This window comes from Triticum dicoccoides, chromosome 3A (assembly GCF_002162155.2).
Source record: "Triticum dicoccoides isolate Atlit2015 ecotype Zavitan chromosome 3A, WEW_v2.0, whole genome shotgun sequence".
NCBI lineage: Eukaryota > Viridiplantae > Streptophyta > Magnoliopsida > Poales > Poaceae > Triticum > Triticum dicoccoides.
Window position 1 is genome coordinate 78766471 of NC_041384.1, and position 26277 is coordinate 78792747.

Genomic DNA, 26277 nt, shown 5'->3' on the forward strand with positions numbered 1-26277 from the left:
CAGCCCGGACCCAGCCGCACCACTCGACGCCGAACAATCTGACACAATTGGAGGCTCTGTGTCGATGTCAAAACCGACGGATCTCGGGTAGGGGGTCCCGAACTGTGCGTCTAGGCCGGATGGTAACAGGAGACAGGGGACACTTTGTTTTACCCAGGTTCGGGCCCTCTCGATGGAGGTAATACCCTACTCCTGCTTGATTAATATAGATGATATGGGTAGTACAAGAGTAGATCTACCACGAGATCAAGGAGGCTAAACCCTAGAAGCTAGCCTATGGTATGATTGTTGTGTATGGAGTTGATTTCCTACGGACTACAACCCTCCGGTTTATATAGACACCGGATAGGGTTAGGGTTACACAGAGTCGGTTACAATGGTAGGAGATCTTGAATATCGCATTGCCAAGCTTGCCTTCCACGCCAAGGAAAGTCCCATCCGGACACGGGATGAAGTCTTCAGTCTTGTATCTTCATAGTCCAGGAGTCCGGCTGAAGGTATAATCCGGCTACCCGAACACCTCCTAATCCAGGACTCCCTCGGTAGCCCCTGAACCAGGCTTCAATGACGACGAGTCCGGTGCGCAAATTGTCTTCGGCATTGCAAGGCGGCTTCCTCCTCCAAGTCCTTCATAGAAGATTGTAAACACCAAGAGTAGTGTCCGGTTCTGCAAAATAAGCTTCCACATATTGCCATAGAGAGAATAATATTAACACAAATCAAATCTGCTGACGTATTCTGCAGTGCGCCATCACACTACAGCCAAGTCCTTTACTCGAATCATTTTTACTTTTCCACCTCAGCATGTTTTGCGAGGCGGTTTCCTTGGCACGTCTTGTCAAAGCAGAGATCGTGTGCCCCCTTTTACGGGATTCTCATCAATACGGACGTGGGTAACCCAATCGTGCCCGTTAGCATGTTTTCTCGATTAAAGGCGAGTCCCAAACGGTTACGGGGAGGGCTCCTGGTATTCAACCTCTTATAAAGAGACCAAGGCCTTACTCCTTTTTCCAATCTCAAACGAGTTCGCCCGTCGCCTCGAGTTCCAACACCCTAGGCTCCAGATTCCAGGCGCTTCATACCTTCGACAATGTCCGGTTCCGACCTTCAAGGCTGATGGATGCCCTCCTCCGTCACGGAGGAGGACGTGCTAAAGTTGAGAGAGGCTAAGTTCTTGACCGCCGAAATTCCGCATAGGTTGCCTGCTCAAAGGCAGGCTATTCCCAGTCCCCAGCCCGGCGAGAGCGTAGTGTTCATGTCTCACTTCCTTCGGGGGTTAGGATTCCTGATGGATCCCTTCGTGAGGGGGCTGTTGTTCTATTACGGGCTGGAATTTCATGACTTCGCTCCAGAGTCCATCCTCCATATTTCCTCATTCATCATTGTGTGCGAAGCGTTCCTCCGTGTTACTCCTCACTTCGGATTATGGCTCAAGACTTTTGGAGTGGAGCCGAAGATGATCGAGGGACGGCACGCAGAGTGCGGAGGTGCTGCCATCAGTAAGAATGCCGATGCTCCATGGCCCGAGGGCTCCTTTCAAGAGGAGCTCGTCTTGTGGCAACGAGAGTGGTTCTACATCACCGCTCCCAGAAGCGCCAAGTGGGTGGCGCCTCCTGCCTTTCGCTCGGGTCCCCCACCACGGCTAGCGTCATGGGTCAACAAAGGATTAGATTGGGGGCTATCCAAAGACGTGCCCCTGTTACAGGGCCGAATTAAAGATCTCTTGGAAGGAGACCTCAGTTTGGTCAAGGTGAAGCAGGTCATGCTGATTCGCCGAATATTGCCCGGCAAACATCGCTCCCTTCATCTGTGGGAGTTTAATCTGGAGGGACCATGAGCTCTCCAGCATTTTATGGGCGCAACGCCCACGGAAATGTATAGATTGTTCTTCGGATCACAAGGGATGTGTCCGGATTTAACTGAGGATGCATGCCTAAGCAGCAATCGCCCGGATACTCAAGTAAGCAACCTTGTGCCCGGACCTTCTATCCGTATAATTGTCATAAACTTGCCCCTAAAAGAGCCGTCCTTTTAAACAAGAGTGGATAGCGACAGCAAAGCTGATCAGGTGTCCAGCTCCCCTTCCTGAAACCAGGCCAGATCCCTTGCTGGTCAGGATGCTAGAGATAATGCCTTTGGAGGGGGAGGACAAGGAAGCTATGGCCTTCTCAAAGGAGGTTGTTCCGAAGGGAGGAACTGACAATTCTTCTCCTAAGGGGAAGAAGAGAGCCGCCTCTGACGACCCGGAGACCATGGCCTCGAAACGGGGGAGAAAATCCTCGTCAGAGGGTCCGACGCCGGGGAGTTCCTCGGCCGGACTACGACCTCAAGGGGATCAGCGCTCCAGCGAGCCGTAAGTAGAGAGAGGTTTTCCTTTTGAGGGATGAGAGAAATCCTTATATCTGAGAAGATTAACCGAAATTTTACCTTATAGCTCGGACCTCAGCCCTTCTCAGCAGAGCTCGTCTTCGGGGGATCTTCTTCCGAAGATGATGGAGAGCGGGACGCCTTCCCCTGCCGTGCCGCCCAGCGAGGCGGGCGACCCTGAGGTGTCGTCGCGGAGGGTTTCTCCGAATCCGGCAGGGGCTGAAGATAGCTATGTGGCCCCCCAAGGCTCTCCGCGTCCGGCCTTCGAAAGAGGCCATAGGACGAGTCCGGCACCGTCTGGTGCTCGGCCGAAGGAGCTAAAGATTCTGCTGGGGCGAGCTTCTATCTCAGAGGAGCACCATGCATTGATGTGCGCGGTGATTGAAAGGATTTCATCCGCAGAAAGCGGATTGCATGAGGCCGTCAAAAGTTTACTGACGGGTTTTGAGGTACGTTTGATAATGTACACTTTTGTCAGTTGCGCATAAGTAAGATGCGCCCTGTGTAGATAGTATCCCCTGAGACTCTGCGCGTTGTCAAGAAATGACAACGCAGAGGATCATAATCCCAGGTCTAAGATGTCGCCTTTGAATGTAGGTGGCGAGGTGTTCGGAATCAAGCCGAACTAATGATGTGGCCGAACTAAAGCGGCAACTGGACGTGCCAGATGCTGACATCGCGCTTGTCAACAAGCGGCTTGATGAGCCTCAAGGTATGTAATTCTTTGGGCGGCATTAGGTAAGAGGAGCTTCATGCCAGTGTCTGACAATGTGTGTGCTTGACGCAGATGGTACGGCCGCCGTGGAGAATCTTAGGGCAGAACTTGCCCGAGCTAAGGAGCAAGCCAGAAAAAGCGATGCGGCTGCCGAGAAGGCCCTTGAAGAGCTGAGAGCCGAACAGGCTGCTCATTGCCGAAGCAAAGAAGAGATGGCCGAGATGGCCGAGAAGTTAAAGAGCGCTGTAGACCGTTGCAAACTTCTTGATAAAGAAGACCGGGCGAGACAGACGGACATAGAGAAGGCCGTTGCCGATAACAAGGATGCTCGCTCTGCGATGAGAGCTGCGAGGGAGGAGCTGCGTCAGGCCGAACAGATTGCGGCTGGAAAGCCCTTTATGCTGGGAGGAAGTTTTGTGATCCGAAGTTTGCTCCGTTGGACCAGATGTGGAGTGTGGAGGACACCTATCCTGATTTGGCAGCAAGTGCTGCTGATGCGACCGAACACTTTCGAGATCTAAAAGATCGCGAAGTGGAAAAGCTTTTCTGGTCATAGTTCCACAATCCAGAGCGTCCACTTGCAGTGGATGATCGTTTGGCTCAATGGGCCGAACTGAATAGGTTGTCTGGACTCGCCATGAAGTACGTCATGGGTCACATGTGGCCGGGGAGTTCGGAGCCGAAGAGTTATTTCAGCTTGGTGCAGCAATTCCTTGACGCGGTGCCGCGTATAAATGCAATGAAGAGGTCAGCATGCATAGAGGGCGCTAGGATGGCTCTAGCCAGTGTTAAGACATACTGGGCAGAGATGGAGACCACCGTTGTTGCGTCCCGAGATTCGGACAAAAGCCGAGTACCCTCCGAGCACTATTTTCAAGAAGTTCTTGAAGGCGCTCGTGTAATAGAGACGCAGTGCCCGAAAGATGCTATGTTATGATAGCATATGTAATTATAAAGTAATATTTTGATAAACTGTAGTGGCCTTTTTTTATACTTGTGCCTCCAAGTATTGTGAACACCTTCTATGCGGCCGTTTTAAGATATATATATATATATATATATATATATATATATATATATATATATATATATATATATATATAGAATCTGAAAGATGGCAGTCGTTGGCTTCAGCTCCCACGCATATAGTGCGGGGGTGCTCGCAGAAGACGCATTTTCACACTTAACCCAACGTCTTGGTCCTACAAAGGAGGTGATAGCGCAGCGGGCCAGGCAACCGGACTATAATGCTTTAACACTTTCACTTAGCCATAGGAGTTTGAAAATGAGACTCTTTAGGTAGCACCTTGGTGGCAACTGCGCTCATCCGAATTCGGGGCGCGTATGTGCCTGACCGGGAAGCGGCCCTTCGTTAAAGCGGAGGAATCCGATAGATTCCGATAGGTCATCGAGTGGCTGACCAGTCTCACGCTACATCATGACAGTCAGTTTTCGGCTTTCTCTACTGAGGTGCTCGCCCTGGCCGAACCGGGGGCACAATCGCAGTAGTTCTCCTGGTGCTACCTTAGCCGATAGAGCGGAACATAAGGTAGCCGAACTCAGGAGCCGAGCAACCCAACTTTTGACCAAAGACATGATTCGGAGCTGATGCATATAATGCCAAAACTCGCGACGCCGAACACTCCCTAAGGTGTTCGGTCTTTATGAGTGCGGGCGAAACAACACTCTTTATTAAAAAAGCCCCTAGTGTCCAGGTACGTGCAAAAATTCTGACGTGGCCACATGCCAAGACGCCAGCCTCCTCCTTGGTTATATTAGGAAGAAAAAACCACGGGATGTGTAGCAACAAGAGACAGTAAAAAGGTTTACGCAGGGCCTTAATATAAAAATAATCCTTTAGGACGGGTCCCTACTGCACGTCTGCGCCTGTGTCTCCGTTGTGCCGTATCCTGGACGGGCGCCGCACGACGTTCATTTGTAAAAGAGAGGAACTGAGTTGAAAACGGGTCGTGCCGAAAAAGTTTAAAATAAGCAAAGTATAAAGTAAGATATATAAGTTGGAGCTTTATTGTCTCTTATTGTATATGTGTGGAGCCCCTAGTGCGGGGGTATATGGCTTCTAGGCCTGCATCAATGATAATTTTGCAGCGAACTCGTCTATCCGCGTTCGTGGTCTTGAATGACCTATTTTGAAGTTTTTTGGCCGGTGAGGCCATTTTGCTGTGGGGCTGTCAAAGCGGCCGCACAGTCCTCCACTTGGGGAGGCGCACTTTAGTGCTTCCCCTTCAAAGAGATGATGCCTCGTGGACCGGGCATCTTAAGCGTAAGGGATGCATAATGTGCTATTGCGTTAAAGCGAGCGAAAGCTTCGCGTCCCAGTAGTGCTTGATAGCGACTTGAGAACGGGACGATATGGACGGTCAGCTTTTCACGGCGGAGGTTATCGGCAAAGCCGAATGTGACTGTGAGCCGGAGAAAACCCGTACAATGGGTGTCTGGACCAGGTATTACCCCTTGAAAGGAGGTTTTGCTGCGGTGGATTCTTGCTGGGTTTATCCCCATGTGCTGGATTGTATCCTGATATATCAGGTTTAGTCCACTGCCGCCGTCCATAAGGACATTTGAAAACTTGAGTCCGCCAATTATTGGATCGAGTATCAAGGCAGTCCAGCCTGCATTCTTGATATTCCTAGAATAATCTAGCTGATCGAAGATGATCGGTTTTGACAACCAGTGGCAGGACCATTTGGGTCGTGTGGTGCGTACCTTTACGGGCGCCGCATGTTTTGTTATGTGAAGTGAGTTCACTATTTTTACTTCTTGTGGGAAGTTCTTTTGTTTCCTGGCGCTCTGCTATTGGGGTTCGTCCTCGTCTTCGCTTGGTGTGTCGAGCCCCTTGTGTTCGGCATTGAGTCTGTTGGATTGTTTGAAAACCCAACAGTCTCTGTGGGTATGGTTAGCAGGCTTCCCGGGAGTACTGTGTATCTGACATATCTTGTCCAGGATTTTATTTAGGTTGGATGGATCGTCCCTGTTATCCTGGGGGGCGATTTTTCCTGATTTTGTCGTGAGCCTTTGAATCCGGCATTGACTGTCGTGCTCTTTGGACTTTTGTCCTTAGTCCAGCGATGGTCCTTGTTGCGTCGCGGTTTTCCGTTTCCATCCCTAGTTTCGGATGTACTTGGGTTGCTGGGGCTGCACCTTGCAACCAGCTGTCCTCCCCTGCACAAAAGAGGGTCATGAGACTTGTTAGTGCGGCCATTGTTCTTGGCTTTTCTTGGCCGAGGTGTCTGGCGAGCCATTCGTCTCGGACATTATGCCTGAAAGCTGCTAAGGCTTCGGCGTCCGGACAGTCGACTATCTCATTCTTTTTAGTGAGGAATCTATTCTAGAACTGCCGAGCTGATTCTCCGGGTTGTTGAGTTATGTGACTAAGATCGTCTGCATCCGGAGGACGGACATAGGTCCCTTGAAAGTTTGCTCTGAAAGCATCCTCGAGCTCCTCCCAGCTTCCAATTGTGTTTTCTGGAAGGCTTTTAAGCCAGTGCCGGGCTGGCCCTTTAAGCTTAAGGGGTAGATATTTTATGGCGTGGAGATCATCTCCTCTAGCCATGTGTATGTGGAGGATATAATCCTCGATCCAAACTCCAAGGTCTGTTGTTTCATCATATGCCTCTATGTTTACGGGTTTGAATCCCTCTGGGAATTCATAGTCCAGGACCTCATCGGTGAAACATAGGGGGTGTGCGGCGCCCCTGTATTTGGGTGTGCCGGATTCTGATGATGGCTTCATAGCGTTGCTTACGAGAGCTTGCTTTCTTGGCCCGTAAATGGACCTGACTGGGCCATGATGCGAATCCTTAAGAGGGTCGCATGCCGATTTAGGTGCGGCGCCGCTTGCCGATTTATGGGGTCGTCTATCCGACCGTGTGGCTTTTTCATTTTTTGAATGTGAGGGCTCTAGGGCCTCTTCGTCGAATTCAGGCAGTGGCTTTCTTTTCGGATAGCTTTTAGTGCGGCGACTGTCTCCGTACTTATCTGTGGCATTGATTACCTTGCTCCATCTGATCCGGAGTGCATCTTCCGCTATTTTTAGCTTCCGCTTCTGCTTTTTTAGGCTGCGTGCAGTTGCAACGAGCCTCTCATGGAGATTCTTCTGCTCCATAGGTTTATTTGGCGTGAGGTCGTCCGGAATGCCGTTTTCGCTGGGGGAGGGATGTTCGGTTTCTCTATCCGTGTTGCCCTGTTCGGACGGTTGCTCTAAGGCCTGCTCGTCGTCTACCGGCTCGTCCTGCTCTATGGCTGGGTTTTTGTCGAGGCGGGGCTTGGGTCGGCGTTTACGCCGACGCTTTGATTGCTTTTCGGGGGGTCGATCTCCCGTACCATCCCCTTTTTCCTCGTTGTCGCTTCCTTTAGGGGTATCCACCATGTACACATCGTGGTATGAGGTGGCTGTCCAATGCCCTATGGGCATTGGTTCGTCGGTATCTCCTGCATCGTCATCCATGCTATCGATGTCTCCGGAGTCGCAGCTAAGCACGTCGTTTAAATTGTCGACAGTGGCTACCAAGTGGGTGGTGGGTGGGCTTTGAATTTCTTCATCGTCCGTCTCCCATCCTCGCTGACCGTGATCGGCCAGGGCTCTCCTGATAAAGAGAGAGACTTCAGAGAATTCAGGATGCCGCCAAAGGGCGAGTGCTGAAAGATGTCTGCGGTGGTGAACTCCATTATTGGCGCCCAATCGGATTCGATTGGCAGGGGCGCGGGGGGCTCGGAGTTTGGAGAGGAGTCCGACTCCTCGGAGTCACGGGCTATGCGGAGTGCGGGGCTGGAATTCGGCTCAATCGCCTCTGAGATCGCAGCCCCTGAGGCAACGTCTAACCGCTGATCCTCGATCGGTGCAGTAGGCTCCAAATCAATGGTCAGAACCGATGCGTGTGCGGCCTGCAAGGCGCTGTTCGGTGGCAGAGCTATATCATGCCCATCGAGACAGTGCGGCGCGCTTGGCTGTGGCTCGAATCCGTCGAAGATCAAGTCCCCGCGGATGTCAGCCATGTAGTTTAGGCTTCCAAACCTGACTTGATGGCCAGGGGCGTAGCTTTCGACCTGCTCCAGGTGGCCAAGTGAATTGGTCCGCAGTGCGAAGCCGCCGAAGACGAAGATCTGTCCGGGGAGAAAAATCTCACCCTGGACCGCATCATTGTTGATGATCGAAGGAGCCATCGGGCCTAAAGGCGACGACACAGAGGAACTCTCAATGAAAGCACCAATGTCGGTGTCAAAACCGGCAGATCTCGGGTAGGGGGTCCCGAACTGTGCGTCTAGGCCGGATGGTAATAGGAGACAGGGGACACTTTGTTTTACCCAGGTTCGGGCCCTCTCGATGGAGGTAATACCCTACTCCTGCTTGATTAATATTGATGATATGGGTAATACAAGAGTAGATCTACCACGAGATCAAGGAGGCTAAACCCTAGAAGCTAGCCTATGGTATGATTGTTGTGTATGGAGTTGATTGCCTACGGACTACAACCCTCCGGTTTATATAGATACCAGAGAGGGTTAGGGTTACACAGAGTCAGTTACAATGGTAGGATATCTTGAATATCGCATTGCCAAGCTTGCCTTCCATGCCAAGGAAAGTCCCATCCAGACACGGGACGAAGTCCTCAATCTTGTATCTTCATAGTCCAGGAGTCCGGCTGAAGGTATAGTCCGGCTACCCGAACACCCCGTAATCCAGGACTCCCTCACTCTGCCAATGAAATTACACCTTCAGCCCACGTAATAATGGCGGTCATCGCCCCGTGGACAGAACCATTCCTAGCCTACCTTACTAGGTAGGAACTCCCGGAGGACCAAAACGATGCCCGCCGCATGGTGCGGCGATCTAAAGTCTATAGAGTCCATGAGGGAGAGCTTTATAAGAAAAGCACTACCGGAGTCCTTCAAAGGTGCATCTCCGAAGAGGAAGGGCAGAACCTTCTGGCTGAAATTCATGGCGGACTCGGTGGTCACCACGCCGCTGCTTGGTCCCTTGTTAGCAAGGCTTTCCGTACGGGCTTTTATTGGCCGACGGCCCGGGCAGACGCTCAGGACTTAGTCCAATGATGCGCTGGTTGCCAACTTTTTGCCAACCAAAGCCATATGCCACCCACCGCACTCCAAACTATACCCATCACCTGGCCTTTTGCGGTCTGGGGGCTTGACATGGTCGGACCCCTTAAAGGTGGGACCGATAGGAAAAAATACTTACTGGTCATGGTGGATAAATTCACCAAATGGATAGAAGCCAAGCCTGTTAAAACGGCCGAATCTGGACCTGTGATAGACTTCATATCTGGGGTTGTACACCGTTATGGCGTCCCCCATAGCATCATAACCGATAATGGTACAAACTTTACCGCTGACGAGGTAAAACTCTGGTGCAAAAACATGGGCATCAAGCTCGATTATGCTTCCGTCTATCACCCACAAACCAACGGCCAGGTCGAACGTGCAAATGGTCTTATCATGAGCGGCATTAAACCCAGACTGGTGCGGTCCCTCAAGGAATCTAACACGCACTGGGTATAGGAGCTCGACTCCGTGCTATGGGGGCTGTGGACCACGCCAAATCGCACCACCGGATACACACCATTTTTTATGGTGTACGGCGCAGAGGCAGTTCTGCCCTGCGACATAATTCATGACTCACCTAGAGTGCGCATGTACGAAGAAAGAGAAGCCGAGCTCGATCGGCAGGACAACTTGGATGCCCTGGAGGAGGATCGTGACGTGGCAAAAGCCCGTTCCGCATTTTATCAACAGCAGGCCCGAAGATATCAAAGCAGAGAAGTACGGGCCAAAAATTACAATGTTGGCGAACTAGTTCTACGCCTGCCGGATAAGAAAAAGGACAAACTCAAGCCCAAGTGGGAATGTCCATTCATAATCGACCAAGTCCTGACTGGCGGGGCGTACCGCCTGCGAGATGCGTTGGATAACCGACTCGAGCCGAACCCGTGGAACGCCACCCATCTCCGAAGATTCTATGCCTAGCGCCGGACTCTGTGTTCGTCTCCTTCCTTTGTCCATTTTTTGCATTTTTATGTCTTACATTTCTCTCCTTCCCCTCTTTTCTTTTATAGCCCTTAAAGGCTCATCTAGTGATGCGCCACTCGCGCTCATTAAACCTGGGGGCTTCTTTAACAGAAGCTTATTTATACGGGCTTCACGCCCAACACATGCGTCAAACTTCCGCATGTACCTTTTTATTCACCATTATATGCATCGATATGACTTAAGTTTTGGCCAAGCTGGGTTGCCTGGCTCCTGTGCTTACCCCTACGTTCTCGATTGTTCGGCTAGGTGGTAAAGGGAGCACCTCTGCGATTGTTACTGCCGGGTCAGCCGGATGTGTACCTCAGACTGGGTGAAGCCGAAAGCTAGCGTTCTTAAGGGAATATTCGGTTGGTGAGATAAAAGATGATCTTTTTAATCATTTTATGCGCCCCCAGATGCTTTTTTCTGTGTCTTTTTACCCAGTCCGGACATGCACTTTAGGGCATGCCTCCCAGCGAAAGGAACCCCTAACAGAACTATTCTCTCTAGAAGATGTTTCTTACTAACCATGTAATATAACATAACTAGTTGGGCACTTGTCTGATAAAGCACTAATGACCCCTACGCCTGGTCTCCACGCATACCACGGTTCTTATATAACCGCTATGGTATTCGGACACACTCCGGACCGTCAGGCCCCGAGGTTGAAGCGAAAAGGTCAGCAACGACAAACGATCTACAATCCGGCTAGAAGGCATTACATATGTCAATTCAAAATTACATAGTCATTCTGACTGATTGTATTCCTCTTCTATACCATCTAACAGGCTGTCTAATTTACAGTCCTGCTGGGAATACTTCGCGGCCAACTCTACTTGGCCGTATACTAAGCTCACAAGGATCTCCTTCCCGTCAGGCCCCACTGGTCCGACCTCGGCCATGTGGTTTGGGTTAGACTTCGTAAAACGGGTCTTCACCATGGCCCAGGCTTCTCTAGCGCCTTGTCGGCAGGCCGATATCTTCCACAACCGGAAGCGCCACCGAGTTCCCTTCAGCTTCTCCGCAAGCTCTCCAAGGCCCTCAGGCATGGAGTGGGCAGGCCATAAGGCTTGGGCAACGCCTCGCATCGCCTTCCGAATTTGCTCGTGCAGTTGCATGAGTTTGGGAAGAAGGTCACCCGTAGAACTGGGCATCTTCTTTGCAGGACGACCTGTGAGCATACCTACAGACATTACTCTGTTAGTCGACTTCCTCGCCGAACTCTTTTTTCAAAGTTCGTTCAAGCACTTACTAAATATGCCGCGTCGAAGCCGCTGATTCTCCTTCGTGGAGTCCGACAGCTGGCCACGAACATCTTTAAGTTTGACGTCCAACCTGGTGTTGGCATCCTGAAGATCATTCTTCTCCCGCCTCACCTTTGTCAACATACTCTCACCAGCCTTTATCTGGCGTAAGAGTTGTTGCTTTTCCGGATCGAGTCTGGCGCCATCTGCAACATGATTTGTCAGATTTGCACCCACACCGCACAATACTAATCTTTCGAAATGTATCTTACCTGAGGGGGTCTCTTTGGGCTCCCCTGCTCCGGCTAGTGCGGCCTCTAGTTGGGCCTTGCACTTTTCCAGCTCCTGGGACAGTACAATATTCTTCTCTGTAAGAACCTGCATATTAAATGATCCTTAAATCAGTTGCTCTAACTGTTTCAAGTCTCGAGGGCTACTGGTATATATATATTTGACCAAAATTTTCTTACCCGTATTTCTTTTACATACTGCTCCGTGGCTCTGGCTAAACCATTTTGAGCGGCATGGAGGTACGCATCTCCCGAATTAAAGGCATCTAAAGCCTCTTGGGAGAAACAAGCGTCACGTAGAACTGTCCGGCGACGCCTGTGGTTCATGGCACTCTCCACTTCAAAATTCGTGGCGGACAGCCTGTCCGCATCCTCTGTCGGAGGAGCGTCCGGTGCGCGCCTTATGCTCGCCTCCGCTTCCTGGCCAGACGTTGGAGCCTGGCTGGTGGAGGCGCGATTGGCAACCTCTCTAGATGTAGTCCGGCGAGGTCTCTTCGTTCTAAAGATAGCACGAACGTTAATATGCCCTGATAGAATAACTCCAGGGAAATAGAGGGTGCACTATACCTTTGCGCTGGCATCTCGGTCCGGACTTCATTCCTTTTTGTCCCACGGGGTCCTGCGGCCCCTCGTTGGCTAGCCGCCGCAGGTTCGGCCTCCTGCCTCGGAAAACTCCCCTGCAAAACACGGTTGTCGTCAGAAACACCGGAATACGCGAGAGTGCAATCTCTCTCGAGGGAATGAGACTCCGGTTTCTGTCACCTGGGAGGCCGGGATTAACCCTGGGTAATCAACCGTGATGGCTACCAAGGTATTGTCCTTGCTTAGCTGATGGAACACCCCGTCGATAAGCTCCACCGATATGTCCGGATCCTCTTCGGAGTCCGGATCGAGGGACCGTTCTGGGTCCTCGGGCTGTGGAGGGCGGCTGTTTATATCCTTTACCTCTTGTCGCAGTTCCTGCACTGAAGTCGTTAGACTACATATCTAACCATGGGAGTATAGAACAAATGGGCAAGTGCAATTATTCACTTACCCAACTTGGAGGATCGTACATAGTAAATCCGGCCTGCGGATTGACGCGGAGGAATTCCTCCTTTTCTCCCTTATACAAAGAGGATAAGATCTTTACTAAGGCGGCGGCTGAGGCCGGCCCCTTACGACCGTAACATGTGGCGTCATCCTCCCCGTTGAAATCCCACATGGGGTGGCCTCTATATTGAAGCGGCTGCACCCCCCGCATAATGCATGCGGCCATGACTCCAATCATGGTTAGTCCATAATGAGCCAACAGTCTTATCCGGCCCATCAGGTAAAGGACGTCTCTGTCGCTTTCTCTCTGAGAGCTCCGCGGACGCCAGCTCAAGCGTTTCTTCCATGGAGCACTGTTAAACTCAGGGAGACCGACCCGGATAGGGTCCGGTAGCGGGACGTCATCTATATAAAACCATTCTGAAGGCCAGTCCTCGGACGCCTTCTTTGGGGTTCCGGATAGGTATCCTGTCCCGACGATGCGCCATACTTCGGCTCCGCCCAGTTGGTATATAGACCCCTTTTGAGAACGGGGCACCAGGCAGAATAACCTCTTCCATAGCGCGAAATGAGCCTCAACGCCTAAAAATAGCTCGCAGAGGGCGACGAAGCCCGCAATATGCAATACGGAGGCGGGCGTGAGATTGTGCAGCTGGAGGCCGTAGAACTCCAGAAGCCCGCGGAGAAATGGATGAATTGGAAATCCCATTCCCCTTATTAGATAGGGGACGAGGCACACCCGCTCTCCTTTAGAAGGATTGGGGGTGCTCTCCGCTTGTTTTCTGCCATTGTAGGTGGCGAGACCGGCCCGGACCGGGACCATGTATGCCTGAGGGAGAAATCCCTTGGCCTGAAGTGACGCTAACTCGCTATGCGGGATGGTGCAACTCTCCCAGTCCCCGGGTTTGGGACCGGAGGGGCGAGGGGAGGAGCTGCGACCGCTGGTCATGTTGGAATGGACCTTTGCTGGAAGCACTCTGATGATAACTCACGGAAAGGAGAAGATGTGGTTTGGACCTAAATCCCCATCCCGTTAAATAGGCGGCTCGTTTATACGGCTAGGGGTGTGGATGTAAAAACACCCCGGCTTTTCGCATTCGTTTGAACACATGGAAGACGGCCATTATTGGGCATGGAAGCCGAGGAGCACTACAAAAATCAGACATTATTCCTACAGGTACACAAGATTTGGAGAAGAACCCGCCTTGCATTGCCGAACAATCTGCGCGCCGGACTCATCGTCATTGAAGCCTGGTTCGGGGGCTACTGAGGGAGTCCTGGATTAGGGGGTGTTCGGGTAGCCGGACTATACCTTCAGCCGGACTCCAGGACTATGAAGATACAAGATTGAAGACTCCGTTCCGTGTCCGGATGGGACTTCCCTTGGCGTGGAAGGCAAGCTTGGCGACGCGGATATTCAAGATCTCCTACCATTGTAACCGACTCTGTGTAACCCTAACCCTATCCTGTGTCTATATAAATCGGAGGGTTGTAGTCCGTAGGCAATCAACTCCATACACAACAATCATACCATAGGCTAGCTTCTAGGGTTTAGCCTCCTTGATCTCGTGGTAGATCTACTCTTGTACTACCCATATCATCAATATTAATCAAGCAGGAGTAGGGTATTACCTCCATCGAGAGGGCCTGAACCTGGGTAAAAAACATTGTGTCCCTTGTCTCCTGTTACCATCCGGCCTAGACGCACAGTTCGGGACCCCCTACCCGAGATCCGCCAGTTTTGACACCGACAGAGACCAAGACCAGCAGAGCAGCAGGATGGAGGTCACCGTGGAGCCCAAGACGGCGTCACCACCAGTGCTTTTGGCAGCCGAAGACCACCTTTGGTCAGGATAACTTGTACTAGATGTTCCCCTTCCAAATGGCCAATTGTTGGCGCCCTTCCCGCTCATTATTTGGGAAGAGGCCCAGGGCCTCTATAAATAGAGCTAGCCACCACAGAGTAGGGGAGAGACATCTAGGGAGGAAGGACATCTAGAGATTGGACAGAAGGAGAGAGGGAGACATCTAGAGATCTGGTAGAGCCCTAGCAGAGAGAGAGAGAGAGGCGACTGAACTCACCCAAGCAGTTCATCGCACCAGCTCAAGAACACCTCTCGCGAGGTTGTTCTTCCCTTGTACTGTTCATCATCACCCCTGAGGCAATCCACCACACCACACACTGGAGTAGGGTATTACACCACAACGGTGGCCTGAACCAGTATAAACCTCGTGTCCCTTGTGTTGTTCGTTGTTTCCAGCTTAGATCACGCGAGGAGATTGGACGTAGATCAGTAGGGGAGAGATCTCCGCGTGCACCCCAGTGTTCGAACCTCAAGGGTCTGGTAGAACCCGAAATCCGACAAGCACCTCAGTAGAGAAAGCTAAAACTGACTGTCATGATAAGGCGGGAGACTGGTCGCTATTTGAGAGGTTTCGAGTCCCTAAAGACTTATGCCGCTTAGAGCGAGGAGTCGGCTTTGTCCAGCTTAAGGCATGTATAGCGCCCTGAATTCGGCCTTCCGAATACTAGGGGCTTCGCCAAAATTTAAAATTATAGAATTCTATGGCTAATTCAGAGTGATAAGCATTATAGTCCGATTGCCTTGTTCGTTGTGCTGAGCACCTCCCTCGAAGGACCCAAAAATGGGAACAAGAGTGCTCAGGTTTATTCCGAACACCCCAGCACTCGTGGCATGGGGGCAGAAGCCGACGACTAGCCATCTCTCAGACTTGATAAACAGCCGAACAGAAGGTAATATTTTAAATTCAAACAAGCGTTGCATAGCGCATATGAACAAGTTTTCATAATACAGGATCACACGAGCAAGTTCATTCAAATATTACATCTTTCGCACACTCGTCCACTACAAGACAGGCACCCTTTAGGACCCCCTCATAATACATCTCGGGGTGGCGATGCTCCTTGCCCTGCGGCGGCCCCTCCTTCACCAGTTTCTTGGTGTCCATCTTGGCCCAGTGCACCTTTGCACGGGCAAAAGCCCGGCGTGCACCTTCGATGCAGACGGACTGCTTGATGACTTCCAGCCGTGGGCAGGCATCCACAAGCCGCCTCACCAGGCCGAAGTAGCTGTTCGGAAGGGCTTCGCCAGGCCACATCCGGACTATAAAGCCCTTCAATGCCTGTTCGGCCGCCTTGTGCAGCTCGAGCAGTTGCTTCAGCTGGTCGCTCACAGGCATCAGGTGTTCGGTCCTAGTATACTGAGACCAGAACAACTTCTCTGTCGAGCTTCCCTCCTCGGCCTGGTAATATTCCGCGGCATCCGACATGCTGCGGGGCAAATCTGCGAATGCTCCTGGAGAGCTCCGGACTCGGGTAAGTAACAAGTAATTTACTTGCACATGCTTGCTTTGCATATTGAATGCCTTACCTGCACTATCTTCCTCATTGCATCAATCTCCTGGAGGGCTTTTTGGGCTTCGGCCTTGGCATTCTTTGCGCTCTCGAGGGCTGCGGCAAGCTTAGACTCTTGCGTCTTCGATCGTGCTTCCTCACGAGAGCCTAGAGCTCTTGCTGCACCTCGGCCACCCGTGCCTCTTACTTTTCCCGCTCGGTGCGCTCCTTGGCCGCTTTGTCTTCGGCCTCGGACAATGCTTGCTTTAGGGTCGCCACCTCGGTCGTGGCCCCTGGCACATTCATGATGATCCTGTCATTTCGCAACCACATTTTATTTTATATATAGACAAGGTATTACTTACCTTTGTTCTCCTCGAGCCGCCTCTTGGCAAGGCCGATCTCTTTCTCGGACCCCTCGAGGTCCTGCTTCAGTGCGGCGACCTTCGCAGTCAGTGCGGCAGAGGTCAGCAGCGAAGCCTGCATACGCATACTGACATACTTATATTAGACTCCTGCATATTTTATTTGATCCTCTATTCGTCTTTTCTTTGTGAACACCAAACAGAGCATCAGGGGCTACTGTCTATGCGGTAATATTTTTCCTATATTTTCAATACTTACCTCAAAGCCTGTTAGAAGGCTGGCACAGGCTTCAGTCAGTCCGCTCTTGGCAGACTGAACCTTCTTGATCACCGCACTCATAATAGTGTGGTGTTCTTCGTCGACGGAAGCACCTCGAAGTGCTCCCAACAGGTTGTCTAGTGCCTCTGGATGGACAGAGGTCACTGGCACGGGCGTCTTGCCCCTTTTGGAAGGGGCCTGCCTGCCTGAGTCCCGAACCACTGGAGGTTCCGGCGCGGTGTTCGGCAGAGAGCCGAACTTGGTGCCCCCGGGAGTCTTGCTCCCTTTGCTCCTGGAGTCCGGAAGGTCGCCTTGAGGCGCCTCCGGGACTGTCTCCCCCCGGCTCGGTGCCCCTTGAGACAATACGTCGACATTGTCTGTAGGGCAAGGGGAGGAGGCGGTCGGAAGTGGATCATTATCCATATCCGACGAGTCCAAGGAACTGCCTGACGAGGATACGTCGATACGGGCTTGGGGCGGTCTGCATAATCATATTCGGCATTAGGAGAAGCAGTGCGACAAAGGTATGCTATGAGTTACTCCGGTATCCGAATACTTACGTCTTCGCCAGGGGCTTGGCCCTGAGCAGCCACTCGTCTTCGCCGTCGGCGGCGGTGGTGGAGCGGTCCGGAAGGAGAGTCCTTCCCTTCTTGGACCCTTCGGCCTCCACGGTTGGGGCGGCCTTCCTTTTCTTGTCTCCCCCGGCTGGAGGGGGAGCATCTTCATCTTCCTTCTCCTTGTTTTCACGGGAGGAGGGTGTCTCGGTGTTATCGGACGATGAGTCCGATACCACCTGGCGCCAGGAACTCTTCCGGGTTCCCTTGGCCTTCTTCTTTGTCTTCTCCGGCACCTCATAAGGAGACGGAGTCAGCATCTCCATCAAGAGAGCGTCCGTAGTGTCTTCGGGCAGAGGGGCCGGACAGTCAATCTGCTCCGATGCCTCCACCCAGTCCTGTCAAAGGCATGGGAGCTTAGACCCCACACATGGTTAAGCTATGGGAAATAAATATCCTACCAGATGTACAGAACTTACCGGATTCACAGGGCGCTTCGTGCTTAGGCCGCGGTCCTCGGTGAGAGAGGGAGGGACCTCGGCGCCCTTGAACAGCACCCTCCAGACGTCTTTGTGCGTCGTGTCGAAGAGCTCGCTTAGAGTCTGGTGCCGGGCCGGGTCGAACTCCCATAAGTTGAAATCCCGTTTTTGACACGAGAGGATCCGGCGAAAGAGCATAACCTGGACTATGTTGACAAGCTTAAGTTTCTTGCTTGTCATGTTCCGGATACACTTCTGGAGTCCGTCCAGCTCCACCGATGAACCCCAGGACAGGCCCTTCTCCTTCTAGGAAGTGAGCCGCGTGGGGATTCTGGATTGAAACTCGGGGGCCACCACCCAGTTGGTGTCACGCTGCTCGGTGATGTAGAACCACCCCGATTGCCACCCGTTTACGGTCTCCACGAAGGAGCCCTCGAGCCATGCAACGTTGGGCATTTTGCCCACCATGGCTCCGCCGCATTCCGCTTGTTGGCCGCCCACCACCTTCGGCTTGATATTGAAGGTCTTCAGCCACAGGCCGAAGTGGGGCCAGATGCGGAGGAAAGCCTCGCACACGTCGATGAACGCCAAGATGTTGAGGATGAAATTCGGGGCCAGATCATGAAAGTCCAGCCCGTAGTAGAACATGAGGCCCCGAATGAATGGATGGAGGGGAAACCCCAATCCGCGGACGAAATGGGAGAGGAAAACCACCCTTTCGTGAGGTTCCGGGGTAGGGACGATCTGCCCCGCGGCTGGCAGCTGGTGCACGATATCCGCGACTAAGTATCCGGCTCCACGTAACTTTTTGATGTGCCCCTCTGTGACGGAGGAGGCCATCCACTTGCCTCCCGCTACGGACATGTTTGGAGAGAGTTGAGGAGGAGGATGCGGACTTGGGCGTTGGAGCTCGAGTGCGCGAGAATGGATGAGCAAGGAGGAAGAAGGCGTGGGTAGAAAAAGGTGAGATCTTATCCTTTTATATGGGCGGACTAAAATATGCGCCCCCACTTGCCTGGTAAAACTCGCTTATCCCCCAAGCGCCGTAATTGATGGCGCGGTTGGGTTACCCACGTCCGTATTGATGAGAATCTTGTAATAAGGGGAACATGATCTCTGCTTTGACAACATGTGTCAAGAAACCGCCTCGCATTATGTGCGGGGGCTGGTTAAAGAAAAATGGTTCAAATAATTACCGGGCCGTGGCGTGATGTCATGCTACTGAAATGTGTTAGCAGATTAGATTTTTGGTAATATTATTCTCTCTATGGTGGTATGTGGAACTTATTTTGCAGGCTCGGACACTATCCTTATATTCAAATTCTTCCGTGGTGTATTCGGAGGAGGAACCCGCCTTGCAATGCCGAAGACAACACTGCGCGTCGGACTGATCGTCATTGAAGCCTGGTTCAGGGGCTACTAAGGGAGTCCTGGATTAGGGGGTCTCCGGACAGCCGGACTATATCCTTTGGCAGGACTGTTGGACTATGAAGTTATGAGATTGAAGACTTCGACCCGTGTCCAGATGGGACTCTACATGGCATGGAAGGCAAGCTAGGCAATACAGATATGTATATCTCCTCCTTTGTAACCGACCTTGTGTAACCCTAGCCCCCTCCGGTGTCTATATAAACCGGAGGGTTTTAGTCCGTAGGACAACACACAATCATACCATAGGCTAGCTTCTAGGGTTTAGCCTCTCCGATCTCGTGGTAGATCAACTCTTGTAATACCCATATTATCAAGTATAATCAAGCAGGACGTAGGGTTTTACCTCCATCAAGAGGCACCAAACCTGGGTAAAACATCGTGTCCCCTGCCTCCTATTACCATCCGCCTTAGACGCACAGTCCGGGACCCCCTACCCAAGATCCACCGGTTTTGACACCGACAGCGACGCTGGTCTTGGAAGTATTTTTTTGTTGTTTTGCGTATTTTGGGTCAAAGTTTGACCACGTACTGTATTTGACAAGCAAAATGTGAATGCATGTCACCAAAAATTGTATCGTTTGCTTCGTATCTGAATGTACTTTCAAATTATATTATTTTTGCAACGTATAACATATATTTTATGTGCGAAAATCATGGTCAGTTATGACCCAGAATAAAAGGGAGACTAGTTAATGTGGGGTCGCTTTCTTAATTGAAGGGTAAATTGATTTTGATTTTGATCCAGTCACAGCGCGCCGGCCCTCTCGTCCAATCCTAAATCGCTGCCGCACGCTCCTCTCCCTCTTCTCCATTGCAAAACCACCTCCTCTCCTCTCCATCATCACCATTCCAAAACCATCGTCTCGCCTCTCCCTCTTCTGATCTTCTCCATTGCAAAACCACCTCCTCTCCTCTCCATCATCTCCATTCCAAAACCACCGTCTCGCCTCTCCCTCTTCTCTATTGCAAGACCATCGTCTCTCCTCCGTTTTCTAGACGCCTTGCTCCATGGCGCGAGCGCAATCCATGGATACAAAATTAGTATACTGTATACTATTTAAAAGTCGAGGGCGGGGCTTTTCCTGTGCGGTAGGCGGCGGGGCAGTTCTGCCTAGTCGGTTCGACAGAGTCGTGAGAAGACGAGGGAGTAGGCTCCTACAAACGTAGGGCTGTGTGATTTGACAGCGAGTTACTGCTGGACAGGTGGGGCCCCGTGATTTGACTTGCCATTATCATTTTAACTGCGGCGCTACGACCGGCGTGAGTCTCCCGATTCCTGACCACCTCCATACAGGTGCCTCTCCCAATTCTCCACCATGTAGTAGAGGCTGGCTCTTGCATGAGAGCCCACTTCTCCACTTTTTCCTTGCCTCTCTTTCCTCCACATATGCAAAAATGCCATGTAAAGCGCACTATTGTACTTACTTTTACTTGCTCCTACAGGTGCTTAAGCTTGCCACATAGGCATAAAGTCTGATGTGGCAAGTTAATCAAGAAGAGAGTGACTAGTTTTATGACCCAAGGAATAAACGGTGCTAAGCACGTGTACCTAGGTGAAAAGACAATTTTGAGTCTATAGCTAATTAAATGAAGCAAACTTAGCAACACCATTTCATTGGAAGAGGTCACTCCTTGGGAAATGCAATAAATACTAGTACTCCCTGTGTCCCATAATATAAGAATGTTTTTGGCACTACACTATTGTCAAAAACATTCTTATATTATGGGACGGAGGGAGTACGAAGAAAGAGATAGAGAGGAGTAAAAAATACACTTATAGCCAACCTTATAGCCAACCTTGTTGTAGTATGAGTGACTAAGTGATGACTATGTATGACATGCCAACATCAGATAGCCTAACACACTGTGTTAAATCTCCAAGGGCACGACCACGGGAGCGACGCGACGGTCGTGGTAGGTGCGACCATGATACGGGCTGCTGGCAGCCCTTGGATCTGAGATCAAACAGTCGCATGCTAAGTTGCTGAAAATTTGCAGAATAACCCTCCAGGATAGGATATTCACCCATAGGTCTAGAATTACGCCATGCAACCATTCGATCTCAGATCCAAGGTCTCTCGGAAGCCCGTATCATGGGAGAATGGAAAGCCACTACCCTGCCATTTGCACACTGGCAGATCGCTCCTACTCGTCCCTGCACGTCCTTCAATACTACGGCGGTTCGCTCCTAGTCGTCCCGTCCATTCACATTACGGCAGTTCCACTAATCCTAACCCTCCTCCAAAATCCATGGCATCCCAAATCTCCACGGTCGGCGGTGAGTACAAGGTTAGAACCATCACCGGTGATGAGTTCGAAGTCATCTAGACCTGTTCTTCCGCGACGGTGAAAGGATGCCTTTCTCGCTTCAGACGCATGTTCGAAGACTCAAATGATGAGTGGGTCACTAGGCTAGATGTTGAGTACACCACAGTCCTGGGACGAGAGAAGGATCTAAAGGACAAAGAGAGGAAGAAGCCCGCCGTGATCCAGGTTTGCGTGCATGACTTATGCTTGGTCTACCACATATGCCATGCCGACGTTGAGTGCCAGGATTTTAAGGACTTCCTCAAGAGCAACCTAGTCAAATTCGTTACTGTAGACTTTGGTAACGACAAAGAAGTCCTGCGTCGAATAGGCCTCGTTGTAGGCAACACCTTCGACCTCCAGAAGAATCGCCCTGGTGTCCTCTCGTCAGCCCTCAATGCTGACCCTGGCAGGAGCCATGGTTCATCCTTCGTATGGTAAACTGGAGAAACCTCATTACACGTTTCATCGTCATGCATGGCAGCGGAATGTACTAGATATAGACCACATCCACTACACTACAATGGATGGCTACCTTTGCTTCAATATCTACAAGGGTTGGATGAAAAGCAACAACCAAGTGTGCGGTTCAAGCAAAGAAGTATCGGCCAAGAGGAAGAGGGACAAGGACGAAGTCGAGGACGTGGACGAGGACTCCGAGTGTCGGAGTAATGGGCCACGGGTAGGCTAACCCGAGCCCCATGACCTTTCAAGACATCGGGGCAGGCTGCGCCCCTCAAGACCACAGGGCGAAGAGCCGCCTCCTGGGGAGTCTACGGCAAGGCGGCCGACTGCCCGCTCGCGGCCGAGTCCCAGGGACGACTTCCAGAGAAGCCGGCTTTGGGGAGTCGGCCGGCGACTCCAACAAACCGTGATCTCATCGAGAGGGACGGGGCAGGGGCGTGGCAACAATAAAGCCCACTCCCCGCCCCTTACCAAGGGCAGGCATGGCTACAGCGCGCCGTACTTGGGAAGATCTCCCCGCAGCGTGGCACTGTTGCCCAGCCGGCCCTGACGTCAGCATCACTGTACCTAGTCCTGCGCCCACGACGGCTTGTCTTTGCGGCCTGGAGGCAGCAGGGCCCACCAGCCAGCGAGACCTCGGGAGACGGCGGGGGCACCGCCAATCGGACCCAACGGGAGTCGGCCTGGGGGAGTAGGCCGAGCCCTCCCCCGGGCCCACACGCCATTAATCAAGAAGAGACGGGGAGTGGCCACAGTGATCGCCCGCCAGGCGGCGGGGCTGTTACCACGATCCCATGACCAAGCTTGCATCATCAGGAGCACGACTATAGTAATCAGCAGCCGGCAAGACCCGCCCGCGGCGGACGAGGCCTGTCGGCTCCGTACCAACCAGTCGGCGGGGCCCACCAGTCGGCGGGCCCCAGCAGTCGGCGGAGAAGTCGAAGGTCGGAGACACTGATGGCTGGGCCCGCGCCCAGTCACATTACCATTGTACCCCTGGGGGGTAGGCCTATATAAACCCCCTAGGGCACCCATGCAAAGGGTTGGATCCCAGTAGTTATATACCTCACCAGATAGTGGGAGAGAGCTAGCCTTGCCCTCTCCTACCACATACACAGCTCAAGGAGCAATCGTGTAAACACTTGACCATAGTGATCATGAGGAGACCCCGCAGAGCAGCAGTAGGGGTATTATCTCCCCGGAGAGCCCCGAAGCTGGGTAAGATTCACCGGCGTGCATGTCTTCGCCTCATCCCGTTTCCAGGCACCGGCGACGTTCTACTCGCCCCCACCATGATAAGCCATCCATTGGCATATGTCGCACCAAACCCCCGACACCGAGTAAGGTGGCAGTGTCGTTGCTCATGGTGGTTCTAAAGCAGTGTCTACTGGAATAGTTGCAAAGTTTAATTTCAGGTGTGCTTAATTTAATTTGAGGGGTGTGTTGTGTTGAGCCCCCAGCAAAACTATGTTATGTTTCTTCTCGTTACTTTAACTCTTCAGTATGTACAAACTAGTATTTCTTACATTTCATCTTTTAGTTGGTATAGTACTACCACTCGTTTCTTCACATTATATACGTACAATATATATGGCCAACATCATATAGCCAGTAGTTTAGTTGTCAAAGAATTTCAGGGTGCTTAGTTTTGTCAAAGAATTCCAGGATGCTTAGAGGGTACTTGGATCCAAGGGACTTATTTTAGTCTGACTAAAAATAGTCTCTTTAAGAGGCTAAAGTTCCAAGCACCCCTCACTAAAGAGGGGCTAAAACTAGTCTTGAGACTAAAAAATTTAGTCAGGGGTACCCCTACTAAAATGTGGATTAGTCCTCTCTCTACAAATTTAACTCCTCTCCTTTAACACAGGCGAGTTCTGGATTGGACGGTTTGGAGGATAATAAATGCTCATTAACTTGATTTTAGCCTTTTTAGTATTTGGATCCAAGCATGGGTGAGGCTAGCATGTTTTAGTCCCACTACTTTTAGTAATGGGACTAAAACGTATCCAAGCACCCTCTTAGTTTATTTGAGGGGTGGGTTGTGCTGGACACCATTATTGCGACTAGCCTTTTTAATAGTACTATATGCATAATTTGGCAACGAGCGCTCTCTATATGTACCACCTTTTTTTATTTCAAGTTTTGCTCCATGGCGCAATCCATCGATACTACTGTTGTACAAAAGTATACATTTTTTAAAAGGCTAGAGGGCGGGGCAGTCTAGCTTGGTCGGTTTCACGAGAGGCGAGGGCCTTTGTGATTTGATGGCTCATTACTGCTGGAAGGTGGGGCCTTGTGATTTGACTGCTCGTATAAATGCGCCGACGACCTGATCGAGGAGGAGCAAAGAACCGTGCGGTATACTCAAGTTTTCCACTAGAGTAGTACTATGACGGAGGAGCACGAAACACGGCAGCCCAGTGTCATATGGCAATAAAAAATGATCTAATTTGCTAGTCATCTCATTGTTAGCATTGTTCTATTCATTCCCTCAAAAAAACCATTTTTCTATTCATGCCTCGCAGAGAACGTGACACGTGCGGCGAAACACCCGAAGCAAAAAATGAAACACAGGAGCAAAAGAAGAAGGAAGATTATCACCCCAAATGATCTAATTCGCCGCGGAGTCGTAACTTCTTCTTCATCTCCTCCACGACCTCCATCTCCTTGCACGTCTCCTCCGCCATCTTCTTCATTCTGTCCATGACGCGGGATTTCTCGATGCAACCCTTCATCATCTGTTCCACGGCCGCATTATATACCTTGACAGCAGCCGGGTGCTTGATGCGGAGCTTCGCCAACTCCTCCTTCTGTTCCATGATGAGGGCATGCAGCATCATCATCGAGGAACTACTATTCGCATGCAACTTCTTCCAGCCGGCATTCTTCTCCTTCAACAGGTCGATCTCGTGGCAGAGCTTCGCCTTGTCCTCTGAAGTCGCAGGATTTCGCCGGTCGCCTTATTCTCCGAGGTAATGCTCATCTTAAGCAGCATCACCAAGCCGGCGGTCAACTCCCCCTGCTGATTGAGCTCAGCGGGCATGTCGTCGAGGCTCTCCTTCAGCAACTCCATCAAGCCTTGGGTGAACTACTTCTGCTTATTGAGGTGCCAATTGAGCTGATCGGGCATGCCGTCGAGGGATAACGACTCCAGCTCCGCCAGCTCCGCATGTTCGCCTCCGTGGCTAGGGCGCTCCTGGGAGCCATCGCCTGCCCGTGAGAGATCTTTCGAGGTCTCTGCGTGGCGGTGAGCCTCTCTTTTTTTCCGCAGCCTTGGTTGCCGCTCCCTTGTTACGAGTAGTTCTCGACCTAGAGCTCTGCTCACCGGCCATGGCAACGACGGATGAAGAAGAAGCACTTATGAGGAGGAAAGGTAGAGTAATTTTCGGTTAGGTAGTTCCCCTTTTTATAACCTAAGTACTAGCACTAGTACTAATACCTGCATAGTGGGAACACGTTCAGGTTTGGTACGTACTAGTAGGTGTGAGCAGGCTTTCGAATGTGATGGGAACAAGGTAAAGATTAATTGATGGTTTTGGTTTCGAGGCCTGAAACGGCTCCCGATGAGTTTAGGGGAACATAAATTTCAAGTACTACACTGCTCAAATGCATAAATATTATGTTACTGTCAAAAATTGGCACAAAATACGAAGGAGACCAGTGGAAGTACTACTAGCAACCCACGATTTAACTACTCGCATGCGCGCAGTGGAGTAATAATGTAACGCCCCAAGACCGGAGCTTCAGATGCCCTCCTTGGTTTTTCGAGTTTCGTCGGGTAATTTGTTTTGTCTGTTGCATTCATCTTTGCATTTGTGCATTGCATCATGTCATCATGCCATCTTGTCATTTTTTTAACTCAACTAAATAAATGGCATGGATCTTTGATACTTGTAACACCCACGATGCGGCTATATCTCCCACGTGTCGGAGCACGACTTAGAGGCATAACCGCATAGTATGCATGTAGCAAGAGGGGTAATCTTTACACATCCCATGTACTGAAAAAGGAAGGGATAAAGAGTTGGCTTACAATCGCCACTTCACACAATACATAAATATAGCATTACATCATCCAGAATACAATCAAGGTCCGACTACAGAACCAAATAAAGAAAGACAACCCCTAATGCAAAAGATCCCCGATCGCCCCGTGTACATGATGGTGATGTACGATCGAGCCCGTGTGGGCCCCACCACAAAAACTTCGGACAAAATCTCTATCATATGTTTGTTCCGGCTTATTTTGCAAGCCAATCCTTTGTTTTGTTTTTATTTGTGGTATTCGAGTTGCTTCAATCTCAAATGTGGATTCCATACCTTTTCTAAGTGGTTTTCTCATATTCCTATGTGGATGCTAATCCTTCTTG